Here is a 16201-nt window from a genome sequence, read left to right on the forward strand (position 1 = left end):
GCCATTCTGCCTGCTGTGGGTGAAAGCTCACTGTGGTTTGGAGTCACATTTCCCTGATGATGAATGGTGTTGAACATCTTTCCGTGTACCTGTTGGCCAGGATTTGGATGTCTTCTTTGGAAAAATGTCTCTTGAGATCCTCTGCCCGTCTTTTTACTGGATTGTTTGGTTTTGGCCCTGGAGCCATAAGTGTACTTTCTGTATTGGATCTCATCAGATATATGATTTGTACATATTTTCTCCCATTCAGTAGGCTGCCTTTTCATTTCGTTGATGGTCTCCTTTGCTGCACTCAAGGATTTTAGTATGATGTAGTCCCCTTGTTTATTTTTGGTTTTGTTGTAGAAGTTTTCTTAATGTTTTGTTATCCCAGTCAAAAAATAAGGGGCACCTGGGTGGCTGAGTCGATTAAGCATCGCATCTGCCTTTGGCTCAGATCATGATCCCGAGGTCCTGGGATTGAGCCCCGTGTTGGGCTCCCTGCTTGGTGAGGAGTCTGCTTCTCCCTCTGCCTGTGCCTCTCTTTCCAGCTTGTGTTCTGTCTCTCTCTCTCAAATAAAATTTTAAAATCTTTTTAAAAATAAGACAATATATTTTTATTTAATATCCCCTCCTTTATGACCAAAAACTTCTTTAAATTTGCATCCAGCAATGGCCCATGGAAAGAGCTTCTTCGTGTTTATTTGGGGCATGGTGGGGGCTCTGCACACCTTTCCATCTTTTGTTAGTTTATAGGTTATACAGTATCTGGAAGGAAAGGCACATTTTCTTAGTTTGGGAACCTATAAAAGCGAATTCAATATTTTAAAGTGTTACATATATTACGTGCAAGGTTTAAAAATGGCTTTTCGTTCTACCTTTGGTAAAGCTGTACACTGTTTAGTTTTCTGAAGGAACTATAAAAATCTAGGAAAAATCTAGAGTGATCACAGCTTTAAATGTGTACTATATCTAGTAGATATCTTTTAAAAATATAGCCTTTCTTTTCTGGAAGTGAGTAAGGATCAAAGCTTTCTGTTTCCAAGTTGTGGAGAATAATGGTGAGCCCAGCCTAACATATAGACTTATTGAATCACTATGTTGTATGCCTGAAGCTAATGTAACATTGTATGTCAACCATACTCAAAAAATAAAAATAATAAAAATCGAAATAAAGTAGGGCACCTGGGTGTCTCAGTTGACCAAGACTCTTGATTTGGGCTCAGGTCATGATCTCGGTGTTGTGAGATCGAGCCCCATAGCATGGTGCCTGCTTGGGATTCTCTCCCTCTCCCTCTGCCCCCCCCACTCACTCATGCATTCTCTCTCTCTGTCTCCCCCCCCCAAAAAAAGCCAGACCTAGTTAAAAAAATTTAAAAATTTTTTAAAATAAAGTTACAATAGTACTCCCATAAAATGGACTATCAAGCAGCCATTTAAAAATGAGGGAGCTCTGTATATGCCAATATGGAATGATCTTCAGAATCAGATTTTTTCAAAAAAATTGTGAAGAATATTATGATTGTATCATATAAAATGAAGATTAGAAACTTGTGTGGTGGGCAGCCTGGGTGGCTCAGCAGTTTAGCGCCACCTTCAGCCCGGGGCCTGATCCTGGAGACCCGGGATCGAGTCCCACGTCAGGCTGCCTGCAAGGAGCCTGCTTCTCCCTCTGTCTCTCAATCTCTCCTCCTCTCTCTCTCTCTGTGTCTCTCATGAATAAATAAATAAAATTTAAAAAAGAAACATGTGGAATAAATAAATGATCTTCCAGAGTATGTTTTGTGATGTACTTTATACTAAATCGTAATATAAGGACACAAAATTAGATTTTTTTGTATTTCAGTCATGTAACTTCCTTCGGTCTTTATTAAATTAATATATTGTTAAAGACTTGATGATGTTACAGGTGTTGGTTATGTTGAAATTACTACAAACGAGGCACCTTTCTTCTGTGTTGATTTTTTTTTTTTACCAATAAATTATTTTGCTGAATGAGAGCCAGTTTATCAGTTCTTCTGCTAAAGGAAATGAGCCCATAGGTCATTTGTATTTATTGCATTTATGGTAACATTTAAAATGTGTTTTGAATGTGCAGATGCCAGTGTTTCTGACTACCAAAATATTGTGAGCACTTGAATAAAAGTAGGAAAAATGAGATGTCTGAGCTGCCCATTGCCATGCTAAGTGTACCTTGTTTGGGGTTCACTGCTCTATGGTTTCTTAGGTAAGAGAGGATAGATAGTCTGAAGAGCATGATTATAAGGAATGGTTACCATGACAATCACATTACAGAGAATTTAGGAGAGACAATGAATCCGTGGAGCTCATCCGTTTTGATTGATTCAACAGCCACCATTCAAATAGCTGCTGGCTCTGGATTTTATTTTTTTGCATAATTCACCCAGTGGATTGGTGATTTGGGTATCATTTAGGCTTGGCTGTCACTAGTGACAGGGTCACGACTATCTTTGACTGTGATACTATCATTAAACCTGCGGGAAAATGATCATGTATGTTAAATGTCACTAGAACATAGCTACTGGCTTCTTCTGGAACCATATAAATGGTTTGTCTAATTTCACTTATTAATGCTGTCAGGGTGGGATGAGATTAACATGATTTATTTTAAAGCATGACTAACCCTAAAGTGTTTGGATTTTACTTTGCTGTCATCACATTTTATCCAGGGTGTTTGGCTGCTGTTCGGTGTTTATTCCTTGACTTGTGCACAATCGTCAACACGGTTTGTATTATTATGTCTGGAGGCATGGCGTTCTAGTTCTTGATGGTGAAAGCGTGAACCGTGGCACTGCAGACTCGGGGTAGGGAGGGGTTGGGGAGCTGAGGTGGCCCCCAAGGCTTAGAGGGCTACCTGCCCAGCCTTTGGGCCTTTCTCTCTTCTGCCCTCTGGAGGCCATGTGGGAACATGACATGCAAGGATTCCCTGTGAAAAGGAGAGCCAAGGTCTCGCTGTGGTTACTAGAAGACAAGTCTTTAGCCCCTGCCCCCAGCCTCCCAAAGCCTGAACTTGTAGAGGTGGGGAGCAGACCAAGAAGGCAGGAAGGTACTAGCAGGGTCGGGTGTGAGGGAGGAGGCTCTTCCAGTTCCTCAAGCGCAGAACCTATTTTCTTAGAGCCCAGGATGCATTAAATCCCACCTCCCGGAAAGATCAATCCCAGAAGGGTGAGAGTAAAATGAAATAGTCTATTAAGGCTAGTGTGTGGGGGATGGGTTCGGGTTGGAAGTTTAAGTTGGGTTGACACGGAACTGGGGTGCCCAAGCATTTGTGACAGTGCACAAAATCGTTCTCCAAGTTTGATAACATTTTAACTGCACCTGCCCTGCTAGCAGTGATAATGGTCTGTCTCCTGTTCAGTGAGTACCTCATGTGTGTGAGGCCCTGGTGAGTGCTTTTACACGCGCTGCCCTCTTGCTCACCATTTTGAGGCTCAGAGAGGTTTTACAGCTGATATGAGGCAGGGCAGGTGTTGAAGCCCAGGCAGTCTGACTCTGGACCCCTCGTGTGAACAGCTGTGCCATGCTGTGTTCTCACTACGGTTGTATGAGAGGGTGTGGCACCTTCTAGAAACAGGGAGTTCCGTGAGACTTGGTTATGGGTGGTGGGAAAGGAGACTGGGCGATGCCTTTTGTGTGTATGTGTACATGCCCTGCTGAGTACCATCAGGAAAGAAAGGTGGGTTTCTGTCCCTGCCACGGAGACAAAGACACTTCAGGTTCTGCAGGACAAGTGAGATACAACACGAAATAAGTCATATATATTCATAGGACAGAATGTGAAAATACTGGCTCCAGGTAAATAGAGGTGGGAAGAGGACTAGAAAGTGTCTTTTGGAAGTTCATCACTTTCAGACATGTGCTTTCTTGAAAGCTAGCTCTGGGCTTTTGATCTGGCAGACAGGAACCTGTCCCGTAGTCAGCATACTTGTCCAGCTTGAGTTCCGAAACGTTGTCTTCAACATGACAGTTATCATTAAGATCTCTACACAGATGAACCCATCAGCCTATTGAACTAACTGGACTAGCTACTTATTTTCCAGCACGCTCTTTCCAAAATCTCTCACCCCTTCCTGTTTGGTAATCAGCCCAGAAATGATTGGTTGGGGGCGGGAGGTGGACATTCATGAGCCTGGTTATAATCCATGGTTTATGTTTGCCATGCCTTGTTTCATAGATACTTCTTTTAAAAAAAGAAAAACCTTATTTATTTATTTGTTTGTTTGTTTTAGAGAATTCAGGGGGAGAAGCAGAAAGAGAGGGAGAGAGAGCCCTGTGTCAGACCCCCGCCCCAAATCTTGATCTCATGACCCTGAGATCCCGACCCAAGCCCAAACCGAGAGTTGGAGGCTTAGCCAACTGTGCCACCCAGACATCACTCCATAGATAGTTCTTGAGAGCCACCTGGGTGTTGACCAGGCACTGTTCCAGGCATGGAGCTAGAGGAGTGAACAGACCAGATGGGGGCCCTCCTCTCAGGGAGCCATTGTTTTCTCACATCTCATTTGCTCATGTACATGTCACAGTTGATGTACAAGGGCTCTTGGTCTGAGTTTCAGGATTTCACACACCTCCTTTCTCCTTAGCCCTAGCCCACCCTTCTGAATTGGGGGCAGGGATAAGGCATTGAGTTGCCTCTCGGGAGGCCTCAAGGGTACAGCCAGGGCAGCATGTCAGAGGACTGCCTTTGCTTGGGTGATGGGAAAAGCACTGGGCACACCTGTTTCCTAGTGATGTGGTGGGGGGGCCCTCCGCGCTGGGCAGGGCACAAGCCTGCTGCCAGCCCTCATCCTAATGTGGTTGTTGATTGGAGTTAACTTAAGTGGTCACATGGCACCTCGTCTCCATGGCAACACCTCTAAATATTCCTCTGGTGACTTGTGCTCTACATTCTGCCTGGATCTGAGCCCTCCTGTGGCAAAATATTCTAAAGATGTTAAAAGAGGGGGGGGAAAGGCTCAACTAATAAATCTATTCTAAACGACTGAATCATTTGTTTTGATTACCCGGATGATTGCCAAATGTTAATTTAAAACTGAAATAGGCCATGAGCTCACTGTGCTAACAATGCTGAGTGTTTGAGCTAATACAGCCTGATGATGAGGGGGCCAGATCCACCGCTGGTGCGAATGTTATATGATAAACAGACATTGGGGAAATATGCGGAACATCTTGGCAGTTTAAGGGTTGTAAATACAAAGTAGAATGTGTTACTGTGAGCCATTTCAAAGGAATTAGACTTGGGTTGATTTTGTTTTGTTTTTTGCTAGGTTTTTTTTGAGGGGTGTTGTTTTGTTTTGTTTTTAGAATTTCTTAACTTTTCTTCTGAAATGGTAACTTTGTGTCTTGCTTCTCATTTTTTCCTAACTTAGGCACATTGGAACTTGTCCACTGTGTCGAGCCCTTGCTGACTACATCCCAGCCTCCACACATCCAGTGTGAGGTAAGCTTTACTGATTGCCACAAATTTGAACACTGATCTTCAGCCTTCCGATTGACAATGTTGGGGTCGATGCTGTATTTTTTTAAAAATTATATTTGTATAGTAGATTGAAGAGGATTCATTTTAACTGACCTAACCAGTATCCCTGCTTATCCTAAATATTAGCTCACTGAGGAATGTCTTTTCGAGGGGGGGAAATTCTCATTTGCTTTTAATTTGGGGGGGCACGAAAAGTGAATGTGCCAAGCACAGCAGAACTGTTGGAAGGTCTGCCTGAGGATAAAGAAGTGCTCATGCCCCAGCGTGGACAGTAGGGAGCAGGGAAGCTCCATGGAGCCGAAGTGGCATTGAGGAAGGAGATCGCTGCCCAGGCAACCACGTGAGAGGGTCAGGCTGACCCAGTCAGCCGTCCCCAGTCAGCCATCCAGGATCTTTGTGCCCCAGAGTGCAAAGAGCCAAGGTGTGCACTGCCCCCGCGAGATCTGGGGTAGATCTGGGATAGGAGCGCCAGAGAGGGCTTCCATGTGAACAGCCAGATTGAGCAACCCCTTCACTTAGCAAATGTCTGATGGGTGTCCCGGGTCTTCTTCATTTAGCCACAGGGCTTGCGCAGGACTGTGATGATTTAGGATTCCTCGGCACTCTCCCAGAGAGGCGGAACATTCAACGTTGTGAATCTCAAAAGATGGTTCATCCAGGCCCAGCCAGGCCTAGCATCAGGGTTCCTGGACTTTCTGCCCTCCCCTTCTCTCCACTCCACTCCTCTCCCTGCTCATCTCACATTTGATGTGGGCCCTTGATTTCCATGAGGGTCAAGGCTCACTAGCTGGCTGTAGTTGTTCCTCTCACACCTACTTGATGCAGAATGCTTCACATGTTTTGAAATATATGAATTCATACCTTAAAGGATAAAAAAAAAAAAGTAGGATGGATTTTTCAGAGTGTTTAATCTGAATTTTGTCAGTTTCCTCAATTACATAGAAGCTGGAAGCTCTTCCCAGGGCCTGGAGCTTCCAACTGACCCAAAGACAAAAGCTTCAGCAGTGTCTCAGCCGGGAGTGCTTCACTCTGCCTTCCAAGGGCTTAGACTCTGCCACCTGAGGGTCTCAGCCCTGCTGTGCCTGTCACCTATAGCCTTTACCTAAAATGGTGGTTTTCAAACTTTTTTTTTTTTTTTGGAATGATAGAAACCTGTCTTCAGGGGCACCTGGGTGGCTCAGTGGTTGAGTGTCTGCCTTTGGCTCAGGTCGTGATCCCTGGGTCCCAGGATCAAGTCCCACATTGGGCTCCCCATAGGGAGCCTGCTTCTCCTTCTGCCTGTGTCTCTGCCTCTCTCTGTGTCTCTCATGAATAAATAAATAAAATCTTTTTTTAAAAAAGTTTAAAAAAAGGACGCCTGGATGGCTCAGCGGTTGAGCGTCTGCCTTCAGCGCAGGGCGTGATCCCAGAATCTGGGATCGAGTCCTACATTGGGCTCCCTGCGAGGAGCCTGCTTCTCTCTCTGCCTGTCTCTCTCTCCCTGTGTGTGTGTGTGTGTGTGTGTGTGTGTGTGTGTGTCTCATGAATAAATAAATAAAATCTGTAAAAAAAAAAGTTTTAAGAAAAAGGAACCTGTCTTCAAATAAAATCTTAGGCCTTCCCCCCAGTAGAGAACACCAGAGCAGAGCCGTGACCCTCACCATCCTCTGAGGAACCCGAGGGCAGCTGGAAGCAGGGTGCTCTGTCTAAAGAGCAGAGATAACAGCCCTGTAGCCCCTTCACAGTCCTTGCCTGTATTTTCCCACACCAACAGAGACTAGATTGTTTAAGGAGGTCCACAGAGGGGCCTATCCCATCAACTTGGTGGGCAGTCTACAACTCTTACACACTTCATCAGTAGGAAGCTTCTGTAGAAGTGATGTGTATTCTCAGAATGATCCATTTGCATTGGAGGTGTTTGAGTACATACTTCAAGTGGTTTTGTGATATTAAACCATCCCAGTGACATCTTTAATTTAACCTCAACTTACCACCCGTAGGTTTCCTTTGAGAGCAGTGAGTTTCTCAGGTGACTCAATGGAATGTGTTGAATGCGGTTTCCCTGTGGTGGGAGTCTATAGGCTTGACATGAAGCCATGCCACAGTCACGATGCAGCTGTATCTTGTGACCGTCCTTCATTTCTCCAGCCCTACTATGTATTAGGCCAGAAATGTAGGCGTGGGTCAAAGAAAAAGAATAATACTCTTTAAGTGTAGGAAGGACATCCCTAGTTGTTTTTCCTATTTGCAGATGGAGAAGCCAAAAATTGATTTTCCTTTTTTAATTAGATTACCCAGCGTTGAGTAGGCTCAGATGGGTTCAGGGGCACAGTTCAGACCTGTCGCCAGTCTGCTCTTTGAGCCTGTGATTTATGCCAACCTCTGGCTAGGCATGTGCAAATAATGAAGTATGTGAGCGTAGTCCCGGGGATACAGCTGAGCCTGGAACCCACATGCCTACAAAATGAAAGCAAATGTAAATTATGTATTTCGTACTCTATTTCTTTTTAAGTTTGCTTGAACAGTTGAACAGTTTAGGAAAATGGACTTAGTGGCTTTCACAGGAGGATATTTTATTTCCTAAATGATAATGAATCCTAACTTAGGTATATTACAGCATTTATCACAGGTAAACTTTATCATTCAAGAACTTGAAATTATTTCACTTGGCCACCTTTTAATTATGTAATTAACTTGGAACAAAAACTTAAACCCAACATAATTCTTTTTTTAAAAGTATTTATTTATTTATTCATTCACTCATGTATTCAAGTCATCTCTACACCCAGCATGGGGCTTGAACTCACAACCTAGAGATCAAGAGTCACACACTCCTCTGACTGAGCCAGCCAGGTGCCCTGAACCCAACATAATTCTTAACACACCCATCTGCTGGGTATTCTATGTGTTTGTTTCTGTAGTAGTGACAATGTTGTTAATGAATTAAACATGTATTTCACATCTAGGAAATATTTGTATCACTGACATATGGTCACTCTCATTATTGATTTGGCAGTTTGTAATATTCACAAAACAAAAATTTAAAATATAGTAGTCATAGTGATTTGGTTTGTACCATTTATATTGATGTGACCTCTCTTCTTGGTACACTAGCAAGTAAGCATGAAAATCAGCACAGATGGGTTACACAAGCTTAAAGAATTTGGAAATCATCAGTCTAGAGCCAAGGTCTCAAACTGGTGGGCTGAATCTGGCACACAGAGGTGTTCTTTTAAAATTTTAAGTGAATTGCCAGCATTTAAAAATTGAGAGATTTCACATGTTTTAAAAACCCAGACTTGCAGCTTCTCTTGAAATATCAGAAGATCTGGCAACATTGAGCCTGCATTCCTGTTGGGCAACACTCAGCTGAAGAGCCAAGTAGCTGCTGTGTCTTCAGACAGAGCACGAACTCTGAATTTTGTCATAAACCCCACCACTCTCTAAGGACAGGGGTTGGTGGCCGTTATCTGAATGTTTTGCTCATTTTTAAGACCTGCTTGCCTCTTAAAGGCATGTGAGTTTTCACCCTCAGGTATATAGAAATTGAGGCTACAGTCTTAGAGCTATCCTTTCTCTCAAAGTACTAGCTTTTCATTTTCAGGTATATGATGTTGGGTGATACTCATTTTAACTTAAGTATGTGCATTAAGAGGGTTGAACTTTGGAGCGCCTGGCTGGTTCAGTCAGTAGAGCATGGGACTCTTGATCTTGGATGAGTCTGAGCCCCATGTTGGGTGTAGAGATCGTTTCCAGAAAAAGGGTTGAGGCTAAACATTTGAGGAAAGAGCTACCTTCTGATGGTTTCTGATTAAGAGAAGGAGCATCAACAGAGTTAGGAGGATTCCTGTGGTCTTTACCCCAGCTTTTCTCAAACTTTCATGTGTGGCTTCTAACACAGGAGGTCTGGTGTTGGGCCTGAGATTGCACAATTGCAATAAGGGCTGAATTATATCACTGCTAGTCTGAGGACCCACGTCCCTTTGAGTAGCAAGGGGACTCAAACCTAAAGCAGTTCTAAGAAAAAGCAGTCATGCACTGATGTTTCTACATATCTTTTTCTTTGGCTTCTTTGAGAAGCAGATCTTAGGCAGGCTATTTGTGGTCAATAGGTAAACCTGAGTTCACTTCTATCTAGTTCATGTCTACCAGTAGGGTAAGTTTAGAAAGTCGGTTTGTTTGTTTGTTTGTTTGTTTGTTTATTAGAGATGAGGAGGGGCAGAAGAGAGGGACAGAATCCCAAGTAGACTCCCTGCTGAGTGTGGAGCCTGACACAGGGCTTGATGTGGGGCTTGATCTTCCAGTGCTGCGATCACTACCCTAGCTGAAATCGAGCTGGATGCTCAACTGACTGAGCAACCCAGGCATTGCAAAAGCCAATTATTTTTAATGCAACATAGCCATTGAAAAGATAAATTTAATTTTAATTTTAAAACTTGCTTTAGGACAGCCCAGGTGGTTCAGCGGTTTGGCGCCGCCTTCGGTCCAGTGTATGATCCTGGAGACCTGGGATCGAGTCCCGTGTTGGGCTCCCTGCATGGAGCCTGCTTCTCCCTCTGTCTATGTCTCTGCCTCTCTCTGTCCTCTCTGTCTCTCATGAATAAATAAATAAAATGTTAAAAAAAGTAAAAAATAAAACTTGCTTTAAATGAAGTAGAGTAAAACAGCTACACATGTTTTTTTAAGATTATTTTTATTTATTCATAGAGACACACAAACTCCTTTTTTTTTTTAAGATTTTATTTATTCATGAGAGACACAGAGAGAGAGGCAGATACATAGGTAGAAGGAGAAGCAGGCTCCCTGCAGGAACCCGATGTGGGACTCAATGCCAGGACCCCGGGATCATGATCTGATCCCAATGCACACACTCAACCGCTGAGCCACCCAGGCGCCCCACCATACTTTCTCTCTACCAATTTTCCACTATTTTCAATTTATGAGGAGCCTCAAAAAACAGAAGTGGCCTTATTAAGGAAGGAATGTCAAGGGGTCAAGGGAAATTTGGTAGTTGCTAGTAGAGTGTGGCCAGCATCCTGCCTGTTTCCCTCCCAATACCCCCCACCCCCCACCTCCATCTAGTGTCTTTGAATGTCTGTGGTATGAGGGGAGCTCTGGGGCTAAGCTGTGGCCCTCAGAGGTGCTTCCGCAGCATGACAGTCTGAGCCAGCCTGGATGCCCCGGTTTCCTCTGTGGCTGGTCAGCATGGTGCCCCAACTGGTGACTCAGGCAGGAGGGACTTGGCCCCGCCCGCCCCCCAAGGTGGTGGCTGCTGTGGATTGTCCCGCCCCCTGCAGCCTGAGGTGGGCAGTGACGAGGTGCTCAGTTCAGGGAGAAGTCCGCCACTGTTCAGCTCACAGTGTATATGCATGTCAAATCATTATGTTGCTTACCTTCAGTGTGTACAATTTTTGTTAATTAAACCTCAGTAGCGTTGGGGCAAAAATAATGAAAACATACCAGGAAAAATTTGTGATGCATTTGATAAGATAATTAATTTCCATATTATGCACAGAGCTCATATAGGTTGTAAAGCCTGGTGCTTGCCTGGAGTATGGTAGATGCCGCCTAGCTGTTGGCTGAATGTATTCTCCAGTAGGTAGAAGGGTAAAAGATGTGCACGTTATATCACAAAGTGAATGAATAAACGCATGGAAAAATGTTCAGCCCCATTGGTATGCAAAGATAAAGCATATTCAGACATAAAGAAGGTAGGTATATTTTTCATCTAATTAAGTTGACAGGAAAGGAAGCCTAGTACTAATATGGCTGGTTACCTTGAAATGGAGAAATCCTTCTTCACTGCTGGTAGCACTGTAAGTTGGAAATGAGCCTTTTGGAACAGTATTTGGCAATTTATGGCCAAAGTCACAAAGATTGGTACCACTTGACCCAGTAATCCTATTTTGGGAAATGTTTTCTAAGAAGCAAATTGTTCTAAGAGAAGAAAACAAAAGCTATATGTTACAGGTATTTATCATGGTGGAATTTGCATGGACAATAGGTTAGAAAGAATTTAAGTGTGTCCAACATAAGAAAAGTGCTTTGTGTACTCTAGAAAGATTCTTGGTTATGTAATTATGATATATCTATGTGGTGGAATTCCATGAATCTGCTCACAATTATCATCTTGATGCTTGCAGACCAGATGAAAGAATTGTATAATATGGCCTTGCCAAAAGATGCACAATGCAAAATTGTTTATGTGCTATGATGACAGCCTTGTCAAGTGCCGTGTGCATGTGGACAAGAGCTAGATGTAACACTTCCTTGGAGGTTTTAAACTATATTATGGTCCTGTGGATTGTACGTTGTACCAGAAGTCTGTGGCTCACTCAGGGATTGAGACCTTCAGCTTTTACCGCCTCACCTTCATGTCACCAGTGGTTGGTGTTGAGTAAATGACTATGAGACAATGAGACGTGACAAGGACTCCAGCCTGGAGCTTAGACCAGATGATAGAATTCCTACTTATTCCTTGGTTCTAGTTCCTACTTGCTCCTTGGTTCCATTATCCTGAGCTCCCTTTTTTCTTCTCTTTCCCCATTTTTCTTCTGTGTTCTGTGGTTGATAGAAAGGCATTGTGGCGTCCCACATGACAAAGTGTAAATCTTTGTCTCCAAGGTTTTCCTTAACATGTAGTAGTGGCCAGGGATGAACCTCTGTCTGAAGGCACTATGCACACTCAGGTAGTGCCTTGTGGAGCCATAATGCAAGGGCAATGCCAATTTCATCTTCTGGTGGCATTTAACCAGGTAACCAAAATCTCTTCTCTTGTCCTGAGCCTTTGTACAGCATCTCCTCCCCTCCAGCTCTTTTTCCTGTGTCAGATATACTTGTTTCCCTGCTGTAAGTATACTTTTCGCCTTTAATTAGGTCAGTTACTTCATGTCTGTTTTTCTTTTCTGACATGGTTTCCTCTGGCCTGAGCGCCACATATTTTCCCCATATGTCATTGCCTCTGGAGCTTCATGTTGCAATCATCGTTCAAGGGGAACAGAGAGCACATTACTGGGGGCGGGGGGGGGGAGGTGGTTAGCTCTTGACTCTCTGCCTGCCCTTTGCCTGTATGAGCATTCCTGTTTCTTTCAGGCCCAGTTCTGTTTGGTTTTGTAGTCTTCCTTGTTAGTTATGTTTGGATGGAGAGATACTTAAGTAAAAATAATGGTAAGTCAGAGATATGTCTGGCAAAGGTGCAACCCATTTGTTAAGGTTACTGGTTTATTTATCTCCCCTGTCTCTATGGTGACTAAGTCCGGCACTGGGATTTAATGGACTTAATTTTGACCTCTTGTACATGGCCTAGCTTTCCCAGCCTCCGACATAGAAGGAATTCATTTTTGCTGGAGGAGAGAAACTGCCTCACTTAGAGGAAGGGTCCTCTCGGGACTCTTGAAAAGTGGAATCCTCCAGAGCCTTGAATTCCTTGGCCATCTTAATCGGAGTTCATCTAGCACTCGTAAAGAAAGCTGAGAAGTCTTCTGGAGAAACCCGCACATACACACAACATTACTGATGGCCCCGGGAAATCATTTTCTTTTCATTGAAATAAAGTATTATGTAGTTAATGGGAATGAGTGGTCTGTAAGAACGTTTTATTAGAGAACCATGTGTAAGAATAATAAACCAATGGGAAGAAATGTGGGTGGGATGTGACACATTTTTTGTTTTAAAAAGTACGTGTATGCATGTTTAAACCATATTTCAGAGTTTAAGCATATTTAACAGAAGTCCATAAGAAAGGTTAGGTTTGACAAGGATTCCCATGAAAGAAGCCAGATTTGGACACTGAAATTCAAGTCTAGCATTCCATTTGTATCCAGTTGATGTGAAATGAAGGCATGGGGTGTCTGACCACCAAGGTAGCTGGTGCCAAATAATCTTGGACTAAAGTTGGTTAAGGTGACCCATTAAAACTTTTGATCCTTTCCCATAGGATGCTTTGAGATTTAGAAGGACACTCTAGTTTTAGGAAGCCTAATGATTTATCTGTAATCCTGTCAGAGTGCTTAACTTTATTTAAGGCTTGTGTATACTGCCTTACACAGGCTTCTCATGGAGAATTCACCTGTTTGCAAGTCTTCATCTTCTCTAGGAACAAACTCATGTAAGTGAATTCTCTTTAAGACCAAAGCAAAGCAGCCCATCAGTGACTAACAAGCATTGCATGTAGGCTGAGGTGGGAAGCATCAGACGTGTGTTGCATCCTTATTCCTCAACGAAATATTAGGGTTCAGATCTGTCATCAAATTCAGTTCAAGCCACATAGAAACTTGTGAACACTTGTGTTTTTATTAAGATTTTTTAACGTTCTAAAACACCATGGATGTGGAAGTTGTTTTAAGACTTTCTCCATCATCAACTCATCTATTAATAGGACAAAGACTTGAGAAGCCAACAACAGATGCTCGCCTGTAAAGAGATCCATACTTGGGAGATGAAAGTTGGATAGTCACTAAATCCTAGGTTTGGAACTTCTTAAATTAAGGTCACAGCTCAATTATGTACATTTTATCATGGTTAGTACAATAAGCACAGCTGAGGTTAAAGCTTTGCAGACCTCAAACCCTGGAGGCTGAAACCCTTGATAATGCTGTTGAGAAAGAGTAGCACTTTTATCCTCCTCATTATCGCTGTCACCATCATTCTTACCCTATCAACCTTATATGATGAAAGCCCAGCATGGAGAACCATGCTAATACTAGTCATAATTTATTTTATTATTTCTTTCATTGTTAATATTTCCACTTTTGTTTAAACAGTGCTAGGCATCAAATCAATTTAGCTAAAAAGGATGAACTCCAAAAATGTATTTAGAATAGCTGCCTCACTCTCCTACCTGGTGAGCCAGGTGAGCTTCATGGCTCATATAGCATATCTTGGTGAGGGATATCCAGGTAGCAGGTGAAGAGTTCGTTCTGTAACACTTCTTCCCCTAAGGAGTAAAGCAGTGCTCCTTAGGAAGTCCGTGGCCATCTCTTAAACCATGTGATATGTGTATATGGTAGGATCACTTTTATACATTCTTCAGGGCTCTGAAATAGTAATTTACTTAAGATATACCCAGTGTTTCTTTTCCGGAACCAGTGGAGCTTTTTCTGTGGATTCTGGTGATGGGTTTGTGTACACAGTTGTCAGTGGACATGTGGTAGGGGATTCATAATTGATAGTGTCTTCTCCTCACTGAGGTGGTTCAAATGCTCATGAATTGAAGATGGTGAGTTCCACTCTTGGCATTGGGGTCACATGACAGGTTTGATCCCAGAGACAGTACAGTGTGTTTCATCATTTTAGCCCTTTCATTATGTACCCATAGAGGCATTTGACTTTACGTGGGACCTTGTCCAACTCCCTTGATCCCCTCCTGGGTGTTTTCCCTTTTTGTTACTGGGACGATTGAAGGCACAAAGAGGGTCAAGGATTTGACTGGGGCTGCCATCTAGTACGGTAGCTCCCCGTTACCTGTGGTTTCGCTTTCTGGGGTTTCTGTTACCTACAGTCAGCCATGGCCTAGAAGCAGGTGGTCCTCCTCCTGACATAGCATCAGAAGGCCAGAAGTAGCCTGATGCCCCATCATGGTGTTGTCTCTGCCCTTCGCCTTGCTTCATCTCAACGCAGAGGCATTTGACCTCACATCAGCAGCACACAGAGGAAGAGTGCACCACGGACCACATTCACGTAACCTTTATGACAGTATATTGTTATAATCGGTCTATTTTATTAGTAGTTTACTATTAGTTCTTGTTCATCTCTTACTTTGCCTAATTTACAAATGAAACTTTATCAAAGGTGTGTCCATCCAGGAAAGAACACTGCATCGTGATTGGTATTGTCAGCGGCTTCAGGCATCCACAGGGGATCCTTGGAAGGGATCCCCCTGGGAGTGAGGGGGCACAGCTGTCCTCTGCTTTCCCCAGGAGACTGGAAGCTCCTTTGCAGTGGCAATACTGATGTTTTCTCTGATGTCCTCTGTGTCGTCTGTGATTCAGTGCTTAAAGGCTTTGCAAGCAGTCACTAGAGAAACAGTTACTTGAATGAAGGCTCTTCACGAATTAGAAACGGTAGAGAGCATGACCATGTTATCACTGGGGATTGCCCCAGGATCGTTGTTTGACTTCCTGTTCCTCTGATACCAGTATTCCTGATGTCACTGGAGCAGATTCTCAAATAGAACAGTCCCTCCTACCTCATTATAGCATGGCACCATTGTTTCCGACATTTTGGTATGCAGTGCTTCAAATAGGCAGAAAAGTGGAAGCCAAAGTTGAAGGAGATGTTTTTATGCCCACTACCCAGATTCTACAATTTAACATTTCACTGTGTGTGCTGTTTGACATATTCTTCCATGCATTAGGCTATCTTCATTTTTGGATGCATTTCAGAGTAAACCACCAGCATCCATATACTTCACCCCTGAACACTTCAGTGTGCACGCCATTATGTGGTTTCAGTTTTGACCTTCTTAGAGCTGCTTTCAGATTTTTTTTAAAGATTTATTTATTTATTCATGAGAGATAGAGAGAGAGGCAAAGACCCAGGCAGAGGGAGAAGCAGGCTCCATGCAGGGAGCCTGATGTGGGACTCGATCCTGGGTCTCCAGGATCAGGCCCTGGGCTGAAGGCGTCGCTTAAACCACTGAGCCACCCAGGCTGCCCTGCTTTCAGAATTTTAAGGTTCTGGCATTTGTGTTGGTGAAGGCTAAGAAGAGATGGTAAGCTGAATGTGAAATAAGCTCCCTTTTCA

At 43.3% G+C, this 16201-nt stretch overlaps 1 protein-coding gene across 1 annotated transcript in view; it reads left to right on the forward strand.

Moving 5' to 3' along the window:
- The window catches only part of FHL1 (four and a half LIM domains 1), a 62841-nt gene that overhangs the window by 17597 nt on the left and 29043 nt on the right, over positions 1-16201 (forward strand). The window contains exon 2 of the mRNA XM_041740829.1: positions 5370-5440. The gene's annotated coding sequence lies outside the window, so the exon portion shown is untranslated. The remainder of the gene's footprint in view (positions 1-5369; positions 5441-16201) is intronic.

The sequence above is a fragment of the Vulpes lagopus genome, chromosome X, assembly GCF_018345385.1.
Source record: "Vulpes lagopus strain Blue_001 chromosome X, ASM1834538v1, whole genome shotgun sequence".
NCBI classification, from domain to species: Eukaryota; Metazoa; Chordata; class Mammalia; order Carnivora; family Canidae; genus Vulpes; species Vulpes lagopus.